A 22,711-nucleotide genomic window follows, 5' to 3' on the forward strand; every position below is an offset into this window, starting at 1 on the left:
TTCATTTTAGGGAGGTCGGGGTTTGTTTTTGTTTGTCAAATTCCACGTTTTATAAAACTCCAATATCTTTATTTCAGAAAGTCAAGTAAAGGTCCAGTGGTATTTTAAAATTCAGAGAACCTTTGTATAAGGCCATTATTCTCCATCCCGATCTGACTATAATCAGGCTCTTAATCAAAAGGCTTGGCGTTTTTAAATGTCCAAGCTCTGTCTGCTCATAATATGGGCAGTAAAATAGACTTTTGATGCTTGTTACTGTAGGTTGCCTTGTGCTCCAGTAAATATGAGCTTCATGAAATATACAACCAAATTTTTGAATCCAATCCAGACTGCTAATAATTTGCCAGACTAGCATTTATGCCCATTAAGGAAATGAGAAGATTCAATCTGCACTTGAACTCGGAAAGAAGCATTGCAAAACCACTCTCCCAATTTCCTGGTATTTTCTTTTAACCATTCTGCGGTTGACACGTGGGATCGGATGGCCTGGTCGGTGAGGTGAAAAACTAGGTTCCGTCATAGACACTGGATGGAAAAGTCCATCACTGTCCCCTATGCCCTTCCCTTCTGTGAAGTTTAGGGATCATCTCCTTTGGGTTTGTGCATTGTGTCCATGGGGTGATGAATAAATTGGACGCCCTTTCTCGAGTTGATAACGCTCAGGCATTTCCACCATCTGTTGAAGCTCTTGAAGGCAGAGGCAGTAAAAGTGAATGCTGTGATGTAAGCAGGGAGGAAGGGGATGATTCTCTCTTTTGTATCCCCTCACTGTGCACTGCTTCTAAGACTGAACCTGGGCACACATCACTGGCACGCAAGGCAGCCTGCTTGCGAACAACGTGGGCTGCAGCATTAAGCGATGGAATCACAGCTCTCTCACTTGCCAGGTCTGCTCTCTGTGGCAAGTTATGGAACCTCTTTCAAAGCCATACTTTCCTAATCTGTAAGGCAAAAAAATAATAGTACCTTTATCATGGGATCGTTGTGAGGATTAAATAAAATAACCCGTATGAAACACGTATCACAATGTTCGACGTATCGTATGCAGTCAATAAATATCAATGACTATTGTAAATATTAAATATATTATCTTTGAAGGAGGGGAAGTGAAAAGGGTTACTAAGCCAAGCGCACCGCCTCCCTGCACTTTCATTTGTATATTTTCCCCCATGGAAGGGAAGGGCAACGGTACCCATTTCACGGAGCGGCATAGTGGAAGCATTGTTGAATGTCGAAAGTGGGTATTCTTGACAATATGTGACCATGCTCCAAGGTCCTCTAAAACCACGTGTAAAATAAGAATATACAGACACTGGCACACACACTCATATTCACACACTGTAATAAGAGTCCTCTTTCTAAAAAGAAAACCTGACCGCTATTTAAAACCCTACAATGGCTTCCCCTTCCCCTTACAGTAGCAGTGACACCCCCTCATGAGACTCATAAGGTAACCTGTCTTCTGTCTACTTCTTCAGCCTCATATCATTCTGGTCTTTCTTTTCTCTGCTCCGGCCCCAGCTGTTATTTTACTCAACGTGCCATATTTTGTAACCTACATAATGCGTGGTTGCTGTTTCTTTAGCTACTCTGTCCTTGTTCTTGGCCAGGCTGTTCCCGATGCACTTTTTTTTTTTAAATGTTTATTTATTTTTGAGAGAGAGAGAGAGTGTGTGTGCACAAGTGGAGGAGAGGCAGGGAGAGACAGGGACAGAGGATCCAAAGCCAACTTCGCGCCGACAGCCACGAGCTACGAGCAACGTGGGGCTCGAACTCACAAATTGCGAGACCATGTCCCAAGTCAAAGTCAGGTGCTCAACCGACTGAGCCACCCAGGCGCCCCTATTACTGATGCTTTAAGCTCAGCTTCATTGACTTCCTCAGGGAAAGCTTTCCTGATCCCCTAGACTAAGGTATCCCATGCATAGGTACGCCGTGATAGCATAATGTTCACCTCTGTCTTTTGTAACACGTATCAACACTGGTTATGAACTGAACTGTGCCCTCCCCCAATTCCTGTGTCGAAGCTCTAACCTGCAATGTGACCGTGTTTGGGGATAAGGCCTGTAAGAAGGTAATAATTAAGGTTAAATACGGTCATCAAGGTGAGGCCCTACTCTGATAGGATTAGTGTCCTTATAGGAAGAGACACCAGAGGTCAATCTCTTTCTCTCTCTCTCTCTCTCCCCACATGCACAGGAAAAAAAAAAAAAAAGGCCACGTGAGGACACAGCAAGAAGGCAGCTGAATAGAAGCCAAGAAGTGAGTTCTCACCAGCAACCAGCCCGGCTGGAGTCTTGATCTTGGCCTTCTAGTCTCTAGAACGGTGAGAAAATAAGTTTCTGTTGCTCAGGCCATGTAATCTGTGGTATTCTGTGATGGTGGCCCAAGCTACCTAATACAGAGCTATAGTGTTCCAGTTGGAAATTCAGCTCTGGCTCACAGCCTTTTATTAAGCGTCTTTTCTGACAAAACCCAAGCAACGGAAACAGACAAAAAGACATTCTTGCCGTTCCTTTACGTGATGATCATGTAGATTCCCAGAGGGTAAATACCGTGGAAATATTATATGCCTAAATCGCCAGCATCCGTTTTAATCTTGAAAAAGCTTTTAATATGGGTGAATGATATTTCCTCATAGACATCTTTAATAGGCCAGGATTTAGATTTAAATTTGGATAGTTTGGCTGGAGAATCAGCTTCTTCTTGTCTGATGTCTTCTTATCTATTACTTCTAATTTGCACAAATAATATAATGTCTTTCTTTGAAACAGCGTACGGGTACTTGGTAATGATGCTGTGCCCCACTCCCACCCTTTTCATACTAGCTCTTGTCACCATCGGGAAGAAAATAAGGGGCGCCCAGGTGGCTCAGCCGGTTAAGCGTCTGACTCTTGATCTTGGCTCCGGTCACAATCTCAAGGTTTGTGAGATTGAGCCCCACATCGGGCTCTACGCTGACAGTGCAGAGCCTGCTTGGGATGCGCTCTCTCTCTCTCTCTCTCTCTCAAAATAAATAAACATTTTAAAAAACTCAAAAAAGAAAATAAATAAATAACCTATTGAGAGGAATGAAATCCTCAATGACTTCCCCGTTCTGGTCAGTAATGAGGAGTCGCTTTCTGTAGCGGAGAATAAAATGCAACCTGTGAATTCGTGACTTCCCTACTGCATTTTACATGATTTAGTGATGCATTTCATGGACATTTTCACTATGGTGTCTTCCAGAACTCCCTGTGTATCTTTTGAAGATTTAAAAACAAATCTACCTTCAGATAATTTCAGCACGTTCAAACTTTTTCATACCATTTATCAGGAAAGACAGAATGTACGCACCATCACTTTTCCTCGATGATTTGGTACCCTTTTTGTATTTTCCACGTGATGCATATTTGGAAGGTGGGCAGCATCCCAAGGCCAAGTGTCTCCTCAAAGTAGCTAGACCTGTCTTAATCCAATGATAGATTTTGTCGTCAGAAACTTCGCTGGCAGAGGAAACAATATTTAAGAGACCTAGGATACAGCATTTTAGCTCCATATTACCATGGTGGTGCTGCTTCCTGTCTCTTGTTGCTCACAGGTCTATCCCGGGGATTCCGTCCCTCTTGAATGATATGCCAATCAATCCCTACTGAGACACGATCACTATTCTTCTCACTCTGTCCTCTGTTCTGCTGGGTTCAGATTATGAACTTATTCCTTCCTCTTATTATCACCTCTAACTCTTTACCAGAGATACTGGAATTTATACCAGTCCTTCTGATCCTAGGGTAATTTTTTTTTTTTTACAATGAAATTTGAGCTCTGAAGATTTGTTAATAAAAGCGTCGTGGCACATGACTAGAATCTATAAACTTGGAAAACACTATCAGACATTGTCTTGCCTTAAAAGAATATTCCATTAGAGATAAAGCAGATGTGGTATATATATACAATGGAGTATGACTCGGCAATCAAAAAGAATGAAATTTTGCCATTTGCAACCAAGTGGATGGAACTGGAGGGGATTATGCTAAGTGGAATTAGTCAGAGAAAGACAAATGTCATATGACTTCACTCGTATGAGGACTTTAAGAGACAAAACAGATGAACATAAGGGAAGGGAAACAAAAATAATATAAAAACAGGGAGGGGGACAAAACAGAAGAGACTCTGAAATATGAAGAACAAACAGAGGGTTACTGGAGGGGTCGTGGGAGGGGGCATGGGCCAAATGGGTAAGGGGCATTAAGGAATCTACTCCTGAAATCATTGTTGCACTATATGCTAACTAACATAGATGTAAATTAAAAAATTAAATTAAAAAAAATTTTAATGAATATTTCATTAGAAACATTCCGTTTCACTGTTTACACGGTCTAGTCTAGGAAACTATAGGATCAGCGGGATCAAAATGGCAGATCACAGAGTATTTCATATTCCTGTCATTGTTTTAATCTACAAAAAAAGAGAAACATAACAGCCAACATGTTCCTAGGCTTCTTTTTTCTTCCATTTTTTTTAATGTTTATTTATTTTTGAGAGGGAGAGAGAGAGACAGAGTGCAAACAGGGAGGGGCAGCGAGAGAGGGAGACACAGAATCGGAAGCAGGCTCCAGGCTCCGAGCTGTCCGCCCAGAGCCCGATGCAAGGCTTGAACCCACCACTCGTGAGATCATGACCTGAGCCAAAGTCGGTCGCCTGACCAACTGAGCCACCCAGACGCCCCTTAACAAGTTCCTAGGTTTCTAACACAAGGAAGGCCACTTCTTATCAGTCATTTTGAAAATCAAGCCAATCTGTCTTGGGTGATAATCCCACAATGTTACCACTCTGATGGTTTGTGTGCGGTGAGAGGGGATTCTTGAATGGAAGAACTGTTGGGTATGTCTCCAGCCAGTGGTAAAACATCGCTAACCTGAAAACCATAGGGTAACAATGTAGGGAAAGATATGGGGGTATGAGTATGGGTTCTGGAGTCAGACAGAACTGAGATTGAATTCTCACCCTTCCTCTTACCCGTTGTGTGATCTTTGACAAAATACTTACTTTCTCTGAACCTCAGTTTCCTTAAGGATTACTTGCTTTCCCCCCACTTCCAAAGTCTCTTTACGCTGGCGTAAAGGTCCGTTGCCATTCCCGGTTTCGTGCCCCACACCCAGTTATTTTTCATGGAGGTGCAGTGAGTTTCCTAATTGGTACGTGTGGACGAAGAGCCAGGTGTTTGTGGCCCAATTTATTCTCTTGCCCTTTGTCTGGGGAGATAGGTTGGCTACAAGGGGCATGCGTTCTGCTCTGCTCCTCCGTGCCAACAAGTGGCGGGAAAAGCCTGCGGTGACCCAGGGATGCCTGAGACTGGGGACACTTCTCCATACGCTTGGCATTGGGTGTTGAGTCTGTTCAGTTCCTATTTGGCCACAGCCACGAGCCACATTTTCTGATTTATTTCTGATTGTTTCATTATTAAAGGTAAAAGTTTGTTCTCCGCGTGCTGACCTCTATGCCCTTAGTTCTCAATTAGATCACAATTGAGCAGGGAGAAGAGTGCTATTTCCTGGTTGCCTTCCTTTATCCCAACGGGTTATCATAAGAAGTAAATTAGATAATACGATCAAACCTTGGATTGCGAAGAACTTGCTCCACGAGGGTTCCACAAGACGAGCAAACATTTCTAATAAATTTTAACTCGATAGACGAGTGATGTCTTGCAACATGAGCTATTTGTGACGCTGCATGTCACGTGATCACAACTGAGCCATCGGTGCTTCTCTCTCTCTCTCTCTCTCTTGCTGCAGGATTGTGGATGATCATCGGTGCAATGTCACATTTCCGAGAAATCCTCAAAAGGGGGCAAAAGCAAGTGTCATCGGGTAGGTTCCTTGTCAAAGGTGCACACACACACAAAAAGATTCCATTGAGCCACTAGATAGCAGTGATTCCCTTAGTGATAGTGAACGTCATCCTGCACAATAACCCTCCTCCCTCTTGCCTCCCTCACGCCGGCCACGAAGGTTTTCAAAGGTTAAGTGCAGGTTCATTTATTTTTCTTTATATTTTGTATTTTCGTTATTACGTTGTATTCTATTACAGTATTGCAGTCATTTTTATATGAATATTTGGGGGTTGTGGGACGAATCATCTGAGTTTCCATTATCTCTTGTGGGGAAATTCACCTGGGTACACAAGTGCTTTGGATTAGGGGCATGTTTCCGGAACGGATTATGCTCGCAAACCAAGGTTTTGCTGTATGAATAAAATGCTAGTAAAGTGCCCCACATATAGGAGTTGACTGATAAATGGTATCTGCTAATCATTTAGGTAATTTTAGGGATGCAGAATTCTTTCATGGAACCTAATGTAAGCGTTGCCACATTCCCTTGGGTCAAGCATCATGGAAATAGAATGTATCATTCTATTAATCTTGGCTCTTTTTGAGTTTATAAAGGATTTGAGAAGACCATAGGACAGGGGTTTGAGGGGAAACTAGGGTATGTTATTAAGAGGACTGAATCTTTATATCCTAATGCCTTAAAATCATAACTCGTTTTCAGCTAGAGAAAGTGAATCATCTGGTCCAATAAATACCTTATTTTATGGAAGCAGAAACTGAGGCCAACATAATTTAAGATATTTCCTCAAAGTCATACAGATACCAGCAGGTGAGAATTATAACTCAGATCCTTTCCCTTGCATTATGCACAAAAGAAAATGACCATAAATTACTTTCTATTAAAAGTTAGGCTACTAGAGGGACACCTGGTGGCTCAGTCGGTTAAGCGTCCTTCTTTTTTTTTTTTAATTTTTTTTAATGTTTATTTATTTCGGAGACAGAGAGAGACAGAGCATGAATGGGGGAGGGTCAGAGAGAGAGGGAGACAGAATCTGAAACAGGCTCCAGGCTCTGAGCGGTCAGCACAGAGCCCGACACGGGGCTCAAACTCACGGACCGCGAGATCATGACCTGAGCGGAAGTCGGACGCCTAACCGACTGAGCCTCCCAAGCACCCCTAAGTGTCCTTCTTGATTTCAGCTCAGGTCACGATCTCCCAGTTCCTGAGTTTGAGCCCCGCATCGCACTCTGCACCGTCAGCACGGACCCTGCTCAAGATCCTCTTTCTCCCCCTCTCTCTCTGCCCCTCCCCTGCTCTCTGTCTCTGTCTCTCTCTCAACATAAATAAAATAAACATCAAAAAAAATGTTTTTTAAGTGAGGCTACTAGCAAACTTCAGTCTTAAACTTTCCAGCACTAGCTGCCCTGGAACAAATTTGAAAGGGCTGCTTTAAATGACCACTTATTTCTGAGACGAAGGCTACCGTCCTTCTGGAGCAGGATATCGACGGTGGTAAATATCATTTGAACCCATCCCGGTAACGATGATCATCCATATTTATGGTCTTGGGATCTGAATAGCCTAAGTGTTGCCCCCTCATCTCCCTGGACACACAGAACAGTCATAGTTACTAAAAAGTCAAACCAGTGAGAATTGGGTCTTTCACTTTTCCACTGGGATCCTGGCCCAGCTTTCCTCCTGGCTTAGCTGACTCCCAGCCTCGTGACCTTTAGCGGTGTAGATAAAAACCTTAGAAAAGCCCCCTTCTGCCCAACTAAACTAACCATCAGCTAAAGAACAAAACGGGACAAAAGTACCTGACACTTGGGGATGATGCCAGAGATGACCACTGCAGACTTAAATCTGACATCACTCAAGAGGCAAAGCAAAATGAGAACGAAAGTGATAGATCTGACATTTAGAAGCTCGCTGATATTTTTAAAAACTGCTCTCCTGCCATTTACTTCTCGGCCGACAGCAGCACAGAGCCGTCATTGTGTCCTTAAGTACATATTTGAGGGAACATAGCTGCTTACTTATATTTAGTTTGTTTTTTCTTCCAACTGGAGACCAGAAATGTTTTTCTTTCCAAATTGATTATTTGTCGGACAAATGGATCTAAATCTGTAAGCATTAATACCCACCATTCATTACAAATCTCACCATCTCACTGAGCAGGAGAAGACTATGTTAAACACTGTATTCTTTGTTCACGGTGGCTTAGTACCAGAAACGGTGCACTTTGGAGCTATGATACTTGGCAAAATTTGCCGTATGTCAGAAACAAAATACCTAAATATTTCAACATTCCCAGACTGACAAGACCTTAGACATGAAGAAAACGTTATTCCTTATGAAGCCAAGTCAAGCCACAAGGTAGGGTAGCCTTATTCCTAATGGAGAGCAATGAGAAAAAGCAAAATATTAAATGTCATGCTTATTCCTTGTGTGTAATTGTTACCTCCTGTCTTTAGCGGAGAGCAAAGGGATGGGATCCCATTTCAACGACCCTCATGCTAACATCCAATTCTGTATTGTAAGGCTACTTCTACATCCAGGCAGAGAGCCCAGAGCAATCCTGCCTCGCTGAATTAGAACCAAAGAATTCTATTTGAACCAGAAATTCTCTATAAAAGATACATTCATAAGCCTCCGCTTCTAGTAAGAAATCTAGGCTTCTAGACTCCTAAAACCTTAAAACTGAAAGGGGTCTGAGAAAACATCCAGTCCACCCTGCTCGTTTTTCTAGGTTAGGAAATCGAAGCCCAAACAGGAAAAGAATTTGCCCGTGGTTACGTGGCTGGCCAGTGGCAGGACTGGGATGAAAATCAAGGTCTTTTGATTCTTAGTCCCAGACCCTTTTCACGAAATATATGTTGCCTCTGTCTTCCCTTAGAAAGGAAATACACCATGGGTGTTAGGAATGTTGACTCAAGAGTTAAAAGGCATCAGTTGGGTGCCTTATTCTGTCTCCTTGGTGATGAGTGATTTAGGACAAATTGTTTAAACTTGGGTTCTCGGGGCGCCTGGGTGGCTGAGTCGGTTGAGCGTCGGACTTCGGCTCAGGTCATGATCTCCCAGTTTGTGGGTTCGAGCCCCACGTCGGACTCTGCTCAGAGCCTGGAGCCCGCTTCGGATTCTGTGTCTCCCTCTCTCTCTGCCTCTCCCCTGCTCGTGCTCTGTCTCTCTGTCTCTCTCTCTCAAATATAAATAAACATTAAGAAAATAAATAAAAATAAACTTTGATTCTCATTGTAAAATGGGGATACTAGCACTTATTTCATAGGACAGTTGTTAGGATTGAGTGCCTCAGATACTGTGAAGCACTTGGGAAGAGTGCCAGGCGCATGGTAAGCTGTCAACAATGTTTGACAGTATTTTCTTATTACGCTCTTAAGTCAATTGGTTTCATCAAGATAGCCCTTTTTGACAAGATATTTAAGAACAATACATGGTATTTGGGAAGAGCTGAGAAGGAAACCATCAATGGAAATGTCAACAGAAGGAGTTAAAGAAAAAAAAAGAAAAAAAGCACCAGTGTATTGGTAGAACTCCATTACGTGAAGTCTAAAATCTCCATGGCTATATCTGGTCTCTCAAGACGTTCCTGATGTCAGAAAGGGAGCATTACCGCTTCTACACAGTTCTTAAACTATTCTTGGTTCATATTTCTCAGACAGTTTAAAATAATGCATTTGTATTGCCACAGAGCTATATATATAAAAAGATATATATGATCTACATAAAAGAATATATATACACACATGGGTATGTATACACACATGCACACACTATAGATATGCATATATTTGCAGCAAGACTTTTTTTTTTGTTTGAGTTTATTTATTTTTGAGACAGAACACGAGTGGGGAAGGAGCAGAAAGAGAGGGGGACAGAGGATCCAAAGCGGGCTCCACGCTGAGGCAGCGAGCCCAATGTGGGGCTTGAACTCACGAACCTCGAGATCATGAGCTGAACCGATGCCGGATGCTCAACTGACTGAACCACCCAGGCGCCCCTGCAGCAGGACTTTCTTGATGTTGGAAGGAGTACGTTGATTTATGTTCTGGCACAACACTCCAAATCTCTAGATTGACCAGTAAAGAGTTCATAGAATGGCACTGATCTGTTGACTAGTATTGGCCCTCAGACCGCACTTTGATTAGGACTGACCTAGACCATGACTTTAGGATACTCTAGCCACAGACTTCTTTTAATTTTATTGGCTCTGACTAAAGGACACGGCGCCCACCTAGCCTTCCTTTCAGCATTTCACTTGTGGAAGAACAATGTATTCTAATATAGAAAAGTTGGTGCCTTGCTTGACAGGTCCCTTGTTATCAGATGTCCTGACAGGACATCACCCACATAATTCAGTCTTCCTGGAAGATTCCATGGGTTTGCTTTGGCTAATAATGGCAAAATAGCTCTTCCAAATAGAAGTGAAATCACATGGCATTTGTCTTTCTCTAACTTATTTCACTTAGCATAATACCCTCTAGGTCCATCCATGTTATCACAAATGACAAGATCACATTCTTTTATTATGGCTGAGTAATGGATGGGTGGATAGAATAGATATAGATATAGATACAGAGATGATATAGATATAGATATAGATACAGATATAGATAGATACCACAATCTCTTTATCCATTCATCTATCGATGGACATGTGGGTTCTTCCATATCTTGGCTATTGTAAATAATGCTGCAATAAATACGCGGGGGGGGGGTGTGTTTCTTTTTGCATTAATATTTTTATTGTCTTTGGGTACGTAACTGAGTAGCGGAATTACCGGCTCATGTGGTATTTCTATTTTTAATTTTTTGAGGCATCGCCATACTGTTTCCCACAGTGGCCGCACCAGTTTACGTTCCCGTCAACAGTGCATGAGGGTTCCATTGTCTCCACATCCTCACCAACACTTGTTGGTTCTTATCTTTTTGATATCAGCCGCTCTGACAGGTGCGAGACGACATCTCACTGTGGTTTTCATGTGCATTTCCCGATGATGAGTGACGATAAGCACCTTTTCACCGGCCCGTGGGCCATCTGTCTGCCATTATCTGCTCAATATTCCACGGTGCGTTAAAATATAATCGCAACCAATGCAAGTGGAATGGAGAGCACGTGACAAAGAGAAAAGCGAGGTCTTCGTTTCTCATTCTGCACAGGTTTGTCTATCACCTAGTTTTATCTTCTGCCTTTCCCCCAGGGAACTGTAGGGGACGCTTCCTGTAATACTGAATTTCAAACACCTACAAGAGCACCTATCGTTGTACCATCACCCAATTAATGAGGGTTATCTGCCCTGCTTCCTTACTTCCTGCTTTCTCTGCGAGGAGCATCCATCTAGTCTTAAAACTAAAGCTCAGAGAATCTCCAAGTCCAGTGGCAGAAAGCAGTATTGCCAACCTTCAGCACCTAGCCCTGTCCTTCCCAACATCTAAGAGCAGCCCCCCAGCCATTTATTTATCGTTGTTTCATAAATACTTTTCCTTTCGTTGGCAGTATTTATTCGTAAGGTTCAACCCAGTGAGAACATAAGGACCAAGCAGCATTAGCCCTTCAGGAACTAAGACTCTGGAACCTGGAAAAAAAAAATTCCCGTGTGATAATCATTAATGACGTTTGTCAAATATTGCAATTCTCTTTGCCTTCTGAGCTCACGTGGTAGAGTTGTACCCTTCTGGACCCATCTGGTTGGGTAGCGCTGTGTGACCAGCTCTGGCTAATAAATTGCGAGCAGAAGAGACTCTGGCTAAGCACTTCATGAATTCATCAATTAGAACTCTCTTTCTCTTTGCCACGACGACGACAGGCAGGGCTCCAGAGAGTGACTGTTCCGTCCTCCTGGGTCCTAAGAAAAGACAGCATGGAACAGATCCCCAGCTTACCCTTGAGGAACATGCAGCACCAGTAAGAATGAGACCTTGTTTCCAAGAATGAAACCTTGTTTCAAGTCACTGAAATTTTGCATTTGTTACTGCAACATAACTTAAACCATCCTGATGGTTTCTTTCATGCAGTCACTCCAGAAGCAACTTTGCTTGCAAGTTTAAGTGGAACTAAATTCTGTTGTCTATGAACAATATAGCATGACCATAGGTAAAAGGTACCTGTGGGGATTTGAGTTCTTGAAAGTTGGATGTGATGTGAAAATTTCGTTCTGCCCTATAGCTTATTAAATGACATCCTGCCTACGTAGCTTTCACCTAGAAATATATCTGGCGGGGTGTCTGGGTGGCTCAGTCAGTTAAGTATCTGACTCTTTTTTTTTTAATGTTTTTATTTACTTTTGAGACAGAGAGAGACAGAGCATGAGCAGGGGAGGAGCAGAGAGAGAGGGAGACACAGAATCCGAAGCAGGCTCCAGGCACTGAGCTGTCAGCACGGAGCCTGATGCGGGGCTCGAACTCCTGGACTGTGAGATCGTGACCTGAGCCGAAGCCGGACACTTAACCGACTGAGCCACCCGGGTGCCCCCATGTATCTGACTCTTGATTGACGCTCGGGTCCTGACCTCACGGTTTATGAGTTCGAGCCCCGCATCAGGTTCTGCGCTGACAGATTAATTGAAATATAAATTTAACTTAAGCACTCCACATAAAAGGGAGAGATTTGCCAGACTGGATTAAAAAAACAAGACCCAACTAGATGCTATCTATAAGAGATATACTTTAAATTTAAAGACACAGATAAACTGAAAGTAAAAGGATAGAAAAAAGATACAACATGCAAAAAGTAAGCTTTACTGCTTCTGAAAAAGAAGCAGAAATTTACCCTGGCAAATATTCGAAGATGTATAATGAGAGAGAGAGAAAATGTTCAAGCAAAGCAGAGGCTTTTTTTCCCTTTTCAAACATTAAAGCCTCATCTTATATATTTGCTATTTAAATGCAGGCGTTTTGCATCTTTAAAGAAGAAAAATGTCTGGAGCCTTTGGAGAAAAAATGATCATACAGAAGAACCTCAGAAAACAACAATATTTAGAGCTCAAAGAGGACTTGAAAATCATCTAATCCAACATTTCCAAATGATATAGAAACACTTCCTATGGTATGTGAATGCCTTTGGATGGCACTTAAAACCATTTTAATAGTTATGAATTTAATAAGTTTTATTAAGAAATTCTATAGGGGCTGGGGCACCTGGGTGGCTCAGTCGGTTAAGCGTCTGACTCCTGCTCAGGTCATGATCTCATGGTGTGTGAGTTCGAGCCCCACGTCGGGCCCTGCTTCAGATCCTCTCTGACTCCCCCTCTCTCTGCCCCTCCCCGACTTGCTCTGTCTCTCTCTTCCAAAAAAATGTAAACCTTAACAAAAATAAATACTATAGGGGCACCTGGGTTGTTCAATCAGTTCAGCATCTGACTCTTGATTTTGGCTCAGGTCATGGTCTCATGGTTCAGGAGATCGATCCCCATTTTGGGCTCAGTGTGCTGACAGCATGGAACCTGCTTGGGAGTCTCTCTCTCTCCCTCTCTCTCTTTCTCTCTCCCTCTCTCAAAATAAATAAATAGACATTAAAAAAAAAAAGAAATACTCTACCTAGGGGCGTGTGGCTGGCTCAGTTGGTAGAGCTTCCAACTCTTGATCTCAGAGTCAGGAGTTCAAGCCCCACATTGGGCAGGTAGCCAAATAATTAATAAATAAATAAATAAATAAATAAATAAATAAATAAATAGAGAGAGAGAGACAGAGAGGAAGGAAGGAAGGAAGGAAGGAAGGAAGGAAGGAAGGAAGGAAAAGAAAGAAAGAAAGAAAGAAAGAAAGAAAGAAAGAAAGAAAGAAAGAAAAGAAAGAAAGGAAGGAAGAAAGAAAGAAAAAGAAATGAAAGAAAAAGAAAGAAAAGGAAAGAAAGAAAGAAAGGAAAGAAAGAAAGAAAGAAAGAAAGAGAAAAGGGTATAACACATGACCTGAGCCGAAGTCGGACGCTTAAACGACTGAGCCACCCGGGCGCCCCAGAGTGCGCTTTCCATTTGAGGAATTATGTTTTCAGCTCTGGAACATTTTCAGGCATCCCGCCATCCATTCCGTTCTCCTGGAATTTATGAGACAAATATTAGAAACCCCTGTTCTATCCACATCTCTTTAATTTATCCTTCATGTATTTTTAATCTCTGTCCCTTCGTGCCATGGCTTGGGTTGATTTTTTTTTTCAGAAATATTTGCAAATTCATTAATTCTTTATTCAACTCTGTCAAGTTGAGAGCACTTTTTTTTTAAATTTTTTTTTTTAACGTTTATTTATTTTTGAGACAGAGAGAGACACAGCATGAACGGGGGAGGGGCAGAGAGAGAGGGAGACACAGAATCGGAAGCAGGCTCCAGGCTCCGAGCCGTCAGCCCAGAGCCCGACACGGGGCTCGAACTCACGGACTGCGAGATCGTGACCTGGGCTGAAGACGGGCGCTTAACCGACTGAGCCACCCAGGCGCCCCGAGAGCACTTTTTATTTCAGTGAATAAAGAAAGGAATGCGATCCCTCCAAGCCCTTAGGCTCAAGCCTGGATCCAGCCGTACGTCTTTCCAGAAGTACTTGTAGTTTCTTTTCCGTAGAGCAGCTGCCTTCTCCTGAACAGAGAACCTAGAAGGGGCTTCAGGTGCACGTATTATTTTATGCTTTTATTCTATTTGTGGTCCTCAGTGATACCATATTATTTCTTATTCCAGCTATGTCCTTTTGTTTTCTCTTTTGTTGTCTTTTCTAAATCATAACTTGGTGCTTGGAGTACACAGGTCGTTAAAACATGAGCTCACTTATACCATCCCAGCCAGACGTCTCTTTCCAGAAGCATTTGTATTTAACAGGGATTATTAAAGAATACATGCCTTCAGGGGCGCCTGAGTGGCTCAGTCGGTTAAGCGTCCCACTCTCAATTTCGGCTTGGGTCACGATCTCAGGGTTCGTGAGCTCAAGCCCCACGTCGGGCTCTGCACTGACAGTGCGGAGCCTGCTTGGAATTCTCTCTCTCCCCTTCTCTCTCTCTCTGCCCCTCCCCCATTCACATGCATGCATGTGCTCGCTCGCTCTCTCTCTCTCTCTCTCAAAATAAATAAACTTAAAAAATTTTAAAAAAAGAAGCAATGCCTTCAGGAATATAAGTGAATAAGTTCATAACAGTGGCTCTTAAAGCAGTATGGCTTGTGGTTACGGATTTAGGAGAAGGGTCCCTATGGGGTTCCTTACACCATATGACATAAACAACAACCTCCTTCAAGGGTGGACACTCCTTTCAACTGGGTTCTTCCATCTATATGAGACTCACTTGAACTCCACTCCATACAATATGGAACTTGAAACACCTTCTAACGATTTCTGTCAACTTTGGGTGTGATCATTCTCATGGTTCCCTTTCACTTCAGGACTCTTACACCCATGTGTGCTGTCCATCTTGTGCACTGTTCTGACTCAGACCGGGAAAAAAAGTATTTTGTGTTATTTCTTATTTACGCAACCAGACAAAACAAAAATTTATTGACGTAAAAAAACCCCGTAGAGACTCGGTAAGAAGGTTTACATTGAATTAAGGAAACTGTTTTCAAATTGAACGTTAGATGCCCGGGTTTAAAAGTCTTTCACACACACACAAACGAGTGGAAGTGACACTGGGGAAATCTGCATAAGATCGATGTCAATATCTTGGTTGTGATATCGTACCAGAGCTTTGCGAACTTGGTTATTGGGGAAAATTGGGCAAAGTACACGAGGGATCTCTCTGTATTATTTTTTACAATTACCCGTGAACCTGTAATTATCTCAGTTTTTTAAAAGGAAGGGGTAAAAAAGGAGCACCTGGCTGGCTCAGTCGTTAGAGCATGTAGCTCTTGATCTCGGGTTTGTGAGTTCGAGCCTCACATTGGGTGTAGAGAATACTTAAAAATAAAATATTTACCAAAAAAAAAAAAAAAAAGAAGGAGGGGCACTCGGGTGGCTCAGTCGGTTAAGTGTCTGACTCTTGACTTCTGCCCAGGTCACGATATCACGGCTCGTGAGTTCCAGCCTCACCCTTGGCTCTGCGCTGACAGTGTGGAGCCTGCTTGGGATCCTCTGTCCCTCTCTTTCCCCCTCCCCCCACCTCTCGAAAATAAATAAATGAACATTTTTTTAAAAAGAGAGGGAAAAGAATCACACAACTTTGCCACTGAGGATTTTTGTTTCTGCTCATTCACCCCGTCCCCCTCCATGGTACCCAAAAGTCTGCCACTTTGATGGTATCTCACTTTTTCCCTCTGTTCCTCTCATTTTCAGAGTCACAAAAGGAAGAAAAACAACCAACCAAAGCAAACACTTTCATTCCTAGGACCTTGCAAATGATTTTTACTGAGAAGCCTTATTCCCAAGAATTCTGATGCCAGCTGCTGATACAATACAGGTTTTACCTCCCCAAGTGAGAATATGTACTGCTTCCCTAGAAGGTCTTGATGAAGAGCTTGACTTCTAAGCAGGCTGTTAACTGGGTTTGCCACACGTTGATGCTGTGGTTGCTGCCGAGGGGCCAGTATTAGCGTTTCTGCCTTCATGGCGTTTGCGTGACCAGGAAAACAGGTGGGGTCATGTAGGAAAGGTCGAATGATTCCTTGGCCCCTTGTGTGGTTCCGGGGATCCTTAGAGAAGCTGGAGTTGGAGAGAAAGAATGAAGCAAGGGTTGGGAAATAAAGGGAGAGGAGTGTTCTTTGGAACAAGAGGCAAGAGGGATCCACGGTTTATACGAAGAGGGTAAGTGAAGACATTTGTCTGTAGCAAATAGTTCACGCAGTCCTAGAACGGAGGGTGGGAGAAGTTAGCGCCCTGGAATGTTTCTTTGGGAGGCATGGGCTCCAGATAGTAAGGATTAACCCCTTCATGATGTTATGATTAACACCTCCATGATGTTTGCCCCGTGCCACACAGATGATCTCCCACGCCTTTTACATATCTCAGCTGGTTTAATCTTAATAACAATAAGGTGAGTGAGTACTGGGGCGAGTACTAGCATTTTCCCAATATTCATGTTGGGAAACAGAAGCACAGGAAGGTTAGGCAACTGACCTGAGGTCACACAGCCAGTAAACCTTAAGTAACCAACCTCTAGATGATATATTTTTAATTCTATCTTCTTTTTTTTTTCCAGTTTATTTATTTAGAGAGAGACAGAAACAGTGCGAGTGGAGGAAGGGCAGAGAGAGGGAGAGGGAGAGAGAGAATCCCAAGCAGGCTCCGTGCTGCCAGCGCAAAGCCGGACATGGGGCTCAAACTCATGAACCGTGAGATCATGACCTGAGCCAAAACCAAGAGTCCGAGGCTTAACCGACTGAGCCACCCGGGCTCCCCGACTGTCTTCTTTTTCTTCTAGATTTTACCCCTGGATCTGCCACTTGATAGTTATGAGTCTTAACAAAAAAAATAGTTATGAGTATTTTGGTAGGTTGCTTACCCTTTCCGAATTGGTGTTTCTTCAATAGTAAAATATATTTTAACAAGGATTAAATAAGGTCCGGCAGGTAACTTATCATTTTTTTCTTTCCCATTGCTGTCCTTTCCATCACTGATGGTTGAAAGGAGATTGTTAGATGTGATCCACATCTTGCCTCCGAGAGGCCCTTTAAAATGAAGCCTGTCTGCAAACTGGGAGGAAGGACTTTAACCCCAAACTAGGACATGCCAAGGTGAGTCACAGAAATGTTCCCATCAGTCTAATCAGCGACTGCACATTAAATCGAGCTTAGAATAAATTGCTGAAAATAGAGGATTCTGTATTACACTTGGCGTTACTTGCAACTTGCCTTTACGGGATGCTCTAAAAATCTTGCAAAAGGTATATTTTTTTCAAGAGCCATAGAAATACGAAATGACAAGGCTCACTCGTTAGTTACGAAATGCAAAACAAAGCAGCAACCAGCCACCATTTTTGCCTATCAGATTAAAGCTTAAACTCTGGCAGTTCCCTATTACGAGCATACTGATATGCTGTGTGACCTCTTTGGTGAGCAATTTTCCAGTATCTATCAACATTTTTAATGCACGCCCCCTCCAGCTATCCCAGTCCTAGAACTGTATCTTGCGGCAATGCTTACCCACTTGACCAAAGATGCATATACAAGGCTCTGCGCCGTGTCGTTTGTATTTGCAAAAAAAAAGTAGCTACTGCTAGGAATCTCTGCTCTGCTTTCCTAACAGGCATCCCTACAGCTAAATGTCTCTGCTTTAGTAACTAAAACAACAACAGCAACAAAATGCTTTCTATCCAATGGACTTGTCTGTAGCTTTTCAAATAAAGCGCTGAGTAATTTCAGTGGCTCTATTATTGTTTTCATAAACCCGAGAAGAGTTACCAGAGGTGTTATGATACCATATAAATGTCAAGAGGTGATTGAAAGGAACCCGTTTTAGTGTTTAATCATTGCTCGCTCTCATTTCGAGGCTATTTTTCCTACCCTGAGGGTTTAGCAGAATCAGGTCTTGTTTTCCAAACAGATTTTTCTCTCTAAACTTTCTTGTGTTTCTCTAAACTCTGAGTGTCCTTCATCTCGTACCTGATGGGCTTAGTCATTGTCAAATTCCTCCAGTATTGGAAAAAAAAAAAAAAAAAGAAGAAGGAAAAAAAAAAAAACTGGGATGGCTTTCGGGAAGTGGTGTTTTGCATCTCAGTGAAAATAGTGACCCGTCAAGCCACTCAGGCAATTAACATGTAGGAAGGAGAGATGGCCAGTGAAAGAGTGGATGATGTTTTGAAACAAACAAACAAACAAACAAACAAAAAACTCCAGCATGGTCCTCTAGGGAAGAAATAAAAAATGTTTTATACAGCCCTCTAAAATGCTCAATTAAGTTTATTTAGCAACTTTTTCCTAATGATGGCGTAACCGCTCAGAGTAGACATAACATTGCTTTATCCTGGATATTTACAATTGTATCTCAGAGCCCATTTGTCCTTGAGAGAGTAGCAATCAGCAAAGCAGATGATGAAGCTATAAATCTATGGAATCGCTTTGCCGCATATCAGTGTCTCAACGTTATCGTGGTGAAATGAGTTCTTTTACCGAACACTATCGAAGACGCCTCACAGTCGCCATTTTTCAGTGGTTTAATCTACCCTGTGAGGTGACTTGAAATTTTTTTTCCCCCCTGAAGCTCGGGCTATAAATAACACATCACAAAAGGACAAAGCTGAAGAATGAAAAAGGTTGGAACCGATTTTATTTTAAATCTTTCAATTTGTGTATTTCTAAAGTGAGCTCATGTGTTCGCAATTCTTCCCTAGCCACTGTTTGTGCATCCGTGCTCAAGAGGGGGAAAAAAAGACTGTGACCGTATTTAACTCCGAAAAGCAATAAAAATCAGCGCTTTGTTCTACCGGCAACTCTTTCTTTCAGGCATCAGAACATAAACATGTCGCGTGTTGCTACCGTGCTGGGGAACAGGATCCCCACAGTTTACTTAAGAACTTGAGGCTATTGTAACTTTTTGCACCCGAGAATGTGTCGGATAAGATGGGATGCAAATTTTAAATGCCTTTAAAACTAGGCCCTTTCCTTCTGTCTAACCAAAATGAAGCAGTCCTCTCCCCCATCACCAAAGGCACACGCTTGTTAAAAGATAAACTGGGGCATATTCAAATTTTTAAGGTTATTTGAGCAGGAATCCATTCACCTAGGGTTGTGCCAAACTGTTAGCGGTTAGGAGTATAAATGAACCAAAGAGCTCAGTCACCCGATGCACAGCCAGCCAATAAAAACAGACACCGAGGTGGCACCTGGGGGACTCAGTCCGTTAAGCGTCTGACTCTTGGTTCGCACTCAGGTCGTGATCTCTCGGTTTCAGGAGTTTGAGCCCCTCATCCGGCTCTTCTACGCTGATAGCGTGGAGACGGTTTGGGATTCTCCGTCTCACCTCCCCCACTCGTGCTGTCTCTGTCTCTCTCAAAAGAAATAAACAAACAAATGAAAACGAAACAAAACAATAACCTGACACTGAGCTTTTGCAGTGAGGAAAGAAAGGGTATTTATTGGTGTGGCACTCCCCCGCCCAGGAGAATGGGGAGCTAATGATCCAAAGTCCCAAACTCCCTGATGGCTCACAAGTGAGGGCTTTTGAGGGCCAAATTTGGGGCGGGGGGGGGGGGGGGTCCCCTGAGGAGATGGATGTTGTTGACTGGAGGCCTATAAGATCATACTAGCAGGAGCTCTGGCGCCATCTTGTCTGGTCCCCAGAAGGTCTCTTCAATCTCAGGAGACTTGGAATCTGAAAACGTATCTTTACTTGTAAGCTAGTGGGGTTGTATATCTCCAGGTTCTCTGGCTAGTCCAGCTGTGCCTGCGGGGGATAAGACCTCCAGCGTTCATGCTTTCGTTTGAAGTGACAAGATGGCCGCCTGCTTCAGGAGCACTGGCCAACAGGAAGCCAGGGGAGAGACTTATCCTGGGAATGTAAGGAAGCAAAACGAGACATTACTTGATTGGCTATAGCTTCAAGCCTAGTTAGCTGTTTGTGATAAGTTGTCCCTTTGCGTTTTGACTTGATAACTTTGAGGCATTCACTGGCTTGGATTTTGGTTTGCTTAAGTAGACTGCCCTGGCATGAGAAACACCTCAGTCTAATGGCCACCTTGTTTCATTAATGTAGCCCGCCTTGGATTTACGCTTTAACGTTCCAGACCTTTTCCATGAAATCAAGCCCATGCTAACTAATGAAGCCAAATAGTATGAGTTGCTTGAAACTGCAACACCATTCCGCTCTTTATCCAGGTAACCCGCCGTCCTGCATCTTTATAAACGTCACAAAAGTTGGAGGTGGCAAGTTTCAAATTGGTGGAAATTTGGGATTTAGTGAGTCATTAGGCATCACACGCCATTTCCTTACGAAGCAGACATGGAAGAAGCAGAGAATTTTGTCTATTCATCAGATGTGTGTTTTATTATTGGCCTCACCCAGAGCAGGAATATCCAGAGCGGGAAACTGGCACTTAATCACATTTAACAAGAAGAGATTAAAGTTCTGGAAATTCTCATTTGGCTACTTATCTGGATACCATGTAAATCCCATAAAATGATTCCTTTTTGAGCTTGGAAAATAGAATTTCATCTTTGTGTTCTAACACAGTGAACGCTTAATTCCATTAACGATAATTATGCTGCAATTGAATTGCTTATTTGTCTATCACGGCTCATTATTACAAGTTATCCTCTATTAATTTGGGGGAGAAAACAGACTCCATATTTGTAGGCATGGATCCACAACACCAAAGCATTTTTTTTTTTTTTTTACAAGAAAGACGAATAAACAATTGAAGGAACTCTAGGGTCAGGATAAGGGTAAGGAACTGTAATTTTACCTGGAGCCTATACTCACTTGTGGAAAATGCTATTTTGTTTTCATCAGTGACACGTGAGGAAAGACGGCTGAAGCAATTTCCCTCTTATTATCATCTTAGTGCCCACGTAAATCTGTCACTTTCAATGCCTGAGAGCTGGTGAAGTTCAGCTTCAAACAGTAATTTTCAGAGGCCTAAAAAGCACCGAGAAAAATGAATCTGTTATTTTGGTAATCCATCTGCAAGCTCCCATGCAGTGTAATACCACTTTTGAAAATGTTCTCTTGCAGATAGGAGTTGACAGTGTAGCTGTGTTTTAGATTAGCAGTCTTTGTGTGTGTGTGTGTATGTACACGTGGGGTGGGGAGTGACTTCAGGGACACGTCATTTGCAAATACTTCCCCATTAGCACGGTGCCATCGGATCGGTATACAACTGAAGCGAACATAGGAATTGGGGCCTGAAGGGGAGCAGAATTTGCCACCCCAAATCATGCCTCTTTGACATGGGATTGTTTCTGCCTGGTGCTTTTGCAGAAACAGCAGACTCAGGAGAAGCTCTGAAAGCCTGGCAAAAGTTACCCTTTTATAACAGAAACGTACATATTTGTAAATACTTTTTGCAATTTCATTTTCTTCTCAAGTTTACCATCTTAATGATTTTTTATGTATGTTTTTTCATCATGATAAATGTACCCTTGAATCCCCATCCCTTATTTCTCCCATCCCCCAAACCCACCTCCCATTTGGTAACCACCAGTTGGTTCTCTCTAGCTAAAAGTCTGTTTCTTGGATTCTCTCTCTCTCTCTCTCTCTCTCTCTCTGTTTTCCTTTGCTCGCTTTTCTTTCTTAAAAACCACATAAGAGTGAAATCATATGGTATTTGTCTTTCTCTGGCTTATTTCACTTAGCATTGTACTCTCTAGCTCTATCCATGTTGTTGCAAATAGCAAGATTTCATTCTTTTTTATGGCCGAGTAATATTCCATACGCATGCCACATCTTTATCCATTCATCTGTTGACGGACATTGGGCTGTTTCCATAGTTTGGCTATTATAAATAATGTCGCAATAAACCCAGGGCTGATTCCTTTGAATTAGTGTTTTTGTATTTGGGGGGCAAATACCCAGGAATGCCATCACTGCATCGTAAGGCAGTTCTACTTTTAATTCTGTGAGGAACCTCCACACTGTTTTCCACAATGGCCGCACCGGTTTTCATTCCCACCAACAGCGCACAAGGGTTCCTTTTTCTCCACATCTTCACCAACACTTGTTGTTTCTTGTGTTTTTGGCTTTAGCTAGTCTGAAAGGTGCGAGGTGATATCTCATTGGAGTTTTCATTTGCATTTCCCTGATGATGAGTGATGTTGAGTATCTTTTCATGTGCCTGTTGGCCATCTGGATGTCTTTGGAGAGATGTCTGTTCATGTCTTCTGCCCATTTTTTTAATTTCTTTTTTAATGTTTATTTATTTTTGAGAGAGACAGAGAGAGAGCGAGCTGGAGAGGGGCAGAGAGAGAGAGGGAGACACAGAATCCGAAGCAGGCTCCTGGCTCTGAGCTGTCAGCACAGAGCCCGACATGGGGCTTGAACTCACGAA

At 42.6% G+C, this 22,711-nt stretch overlaps 1 long non-coding RNA gene across 3 annotated transcripts in view; it reads left to right on the top strand.

Annotated features, from left to right (window-relative positions):
- Nucleotides 1-2,200: 2,200 nt before the first annotated feature.
- LOC128311512 (uncharacterized) overlaps nucleotides 2,201-22,711 on the top strand; it is a 29,859-nt gene continuing 9,348 nt past the window's right edge. For 2 of the 3 annotated variants that reach the window (XR_008289962.1, XR_008289960.1), the window contains exons 1-6: nucleotides 2,201-2,326; nucleotides 5,775-5,849; nucleotides 10,768-10,988; nucleotides 12,718-12,873; nucleotides 16,069-16,207; nucleotides 17,359-17,465. This is a non-coding gene — a long non-coding RNA (uncharacterized LOC128311512). The remainder of the gene's footprint in view (nucleotides 2,327-5,774; nucleotides 5,850-10,767; nucleotides 10,989-12,717; nucleotides 12,874-16,068; nucleotides 16,208-17,358; nucleotides 17,466-22,711) is intronic. The other variant, XR_008289961.1, reaches the window with a different exon arrangement.

Source organism: Acinonyx jubatus, chromosome X (assembly GCF_027475565.1).
Source record: "Acinonyx jubatus isolate Ajub_Pintada_27869175 chromosome X, VMU_Ajub_asm_v1.0, whole genome shotgun sequence".
In the NCBI taxonomy this organism is placed as follows: Eukaryota; Metazoa; Chordata; class Mammalia; order Carnivora; family Felidae; genus Acinonyx; species Acinonyx jubatus.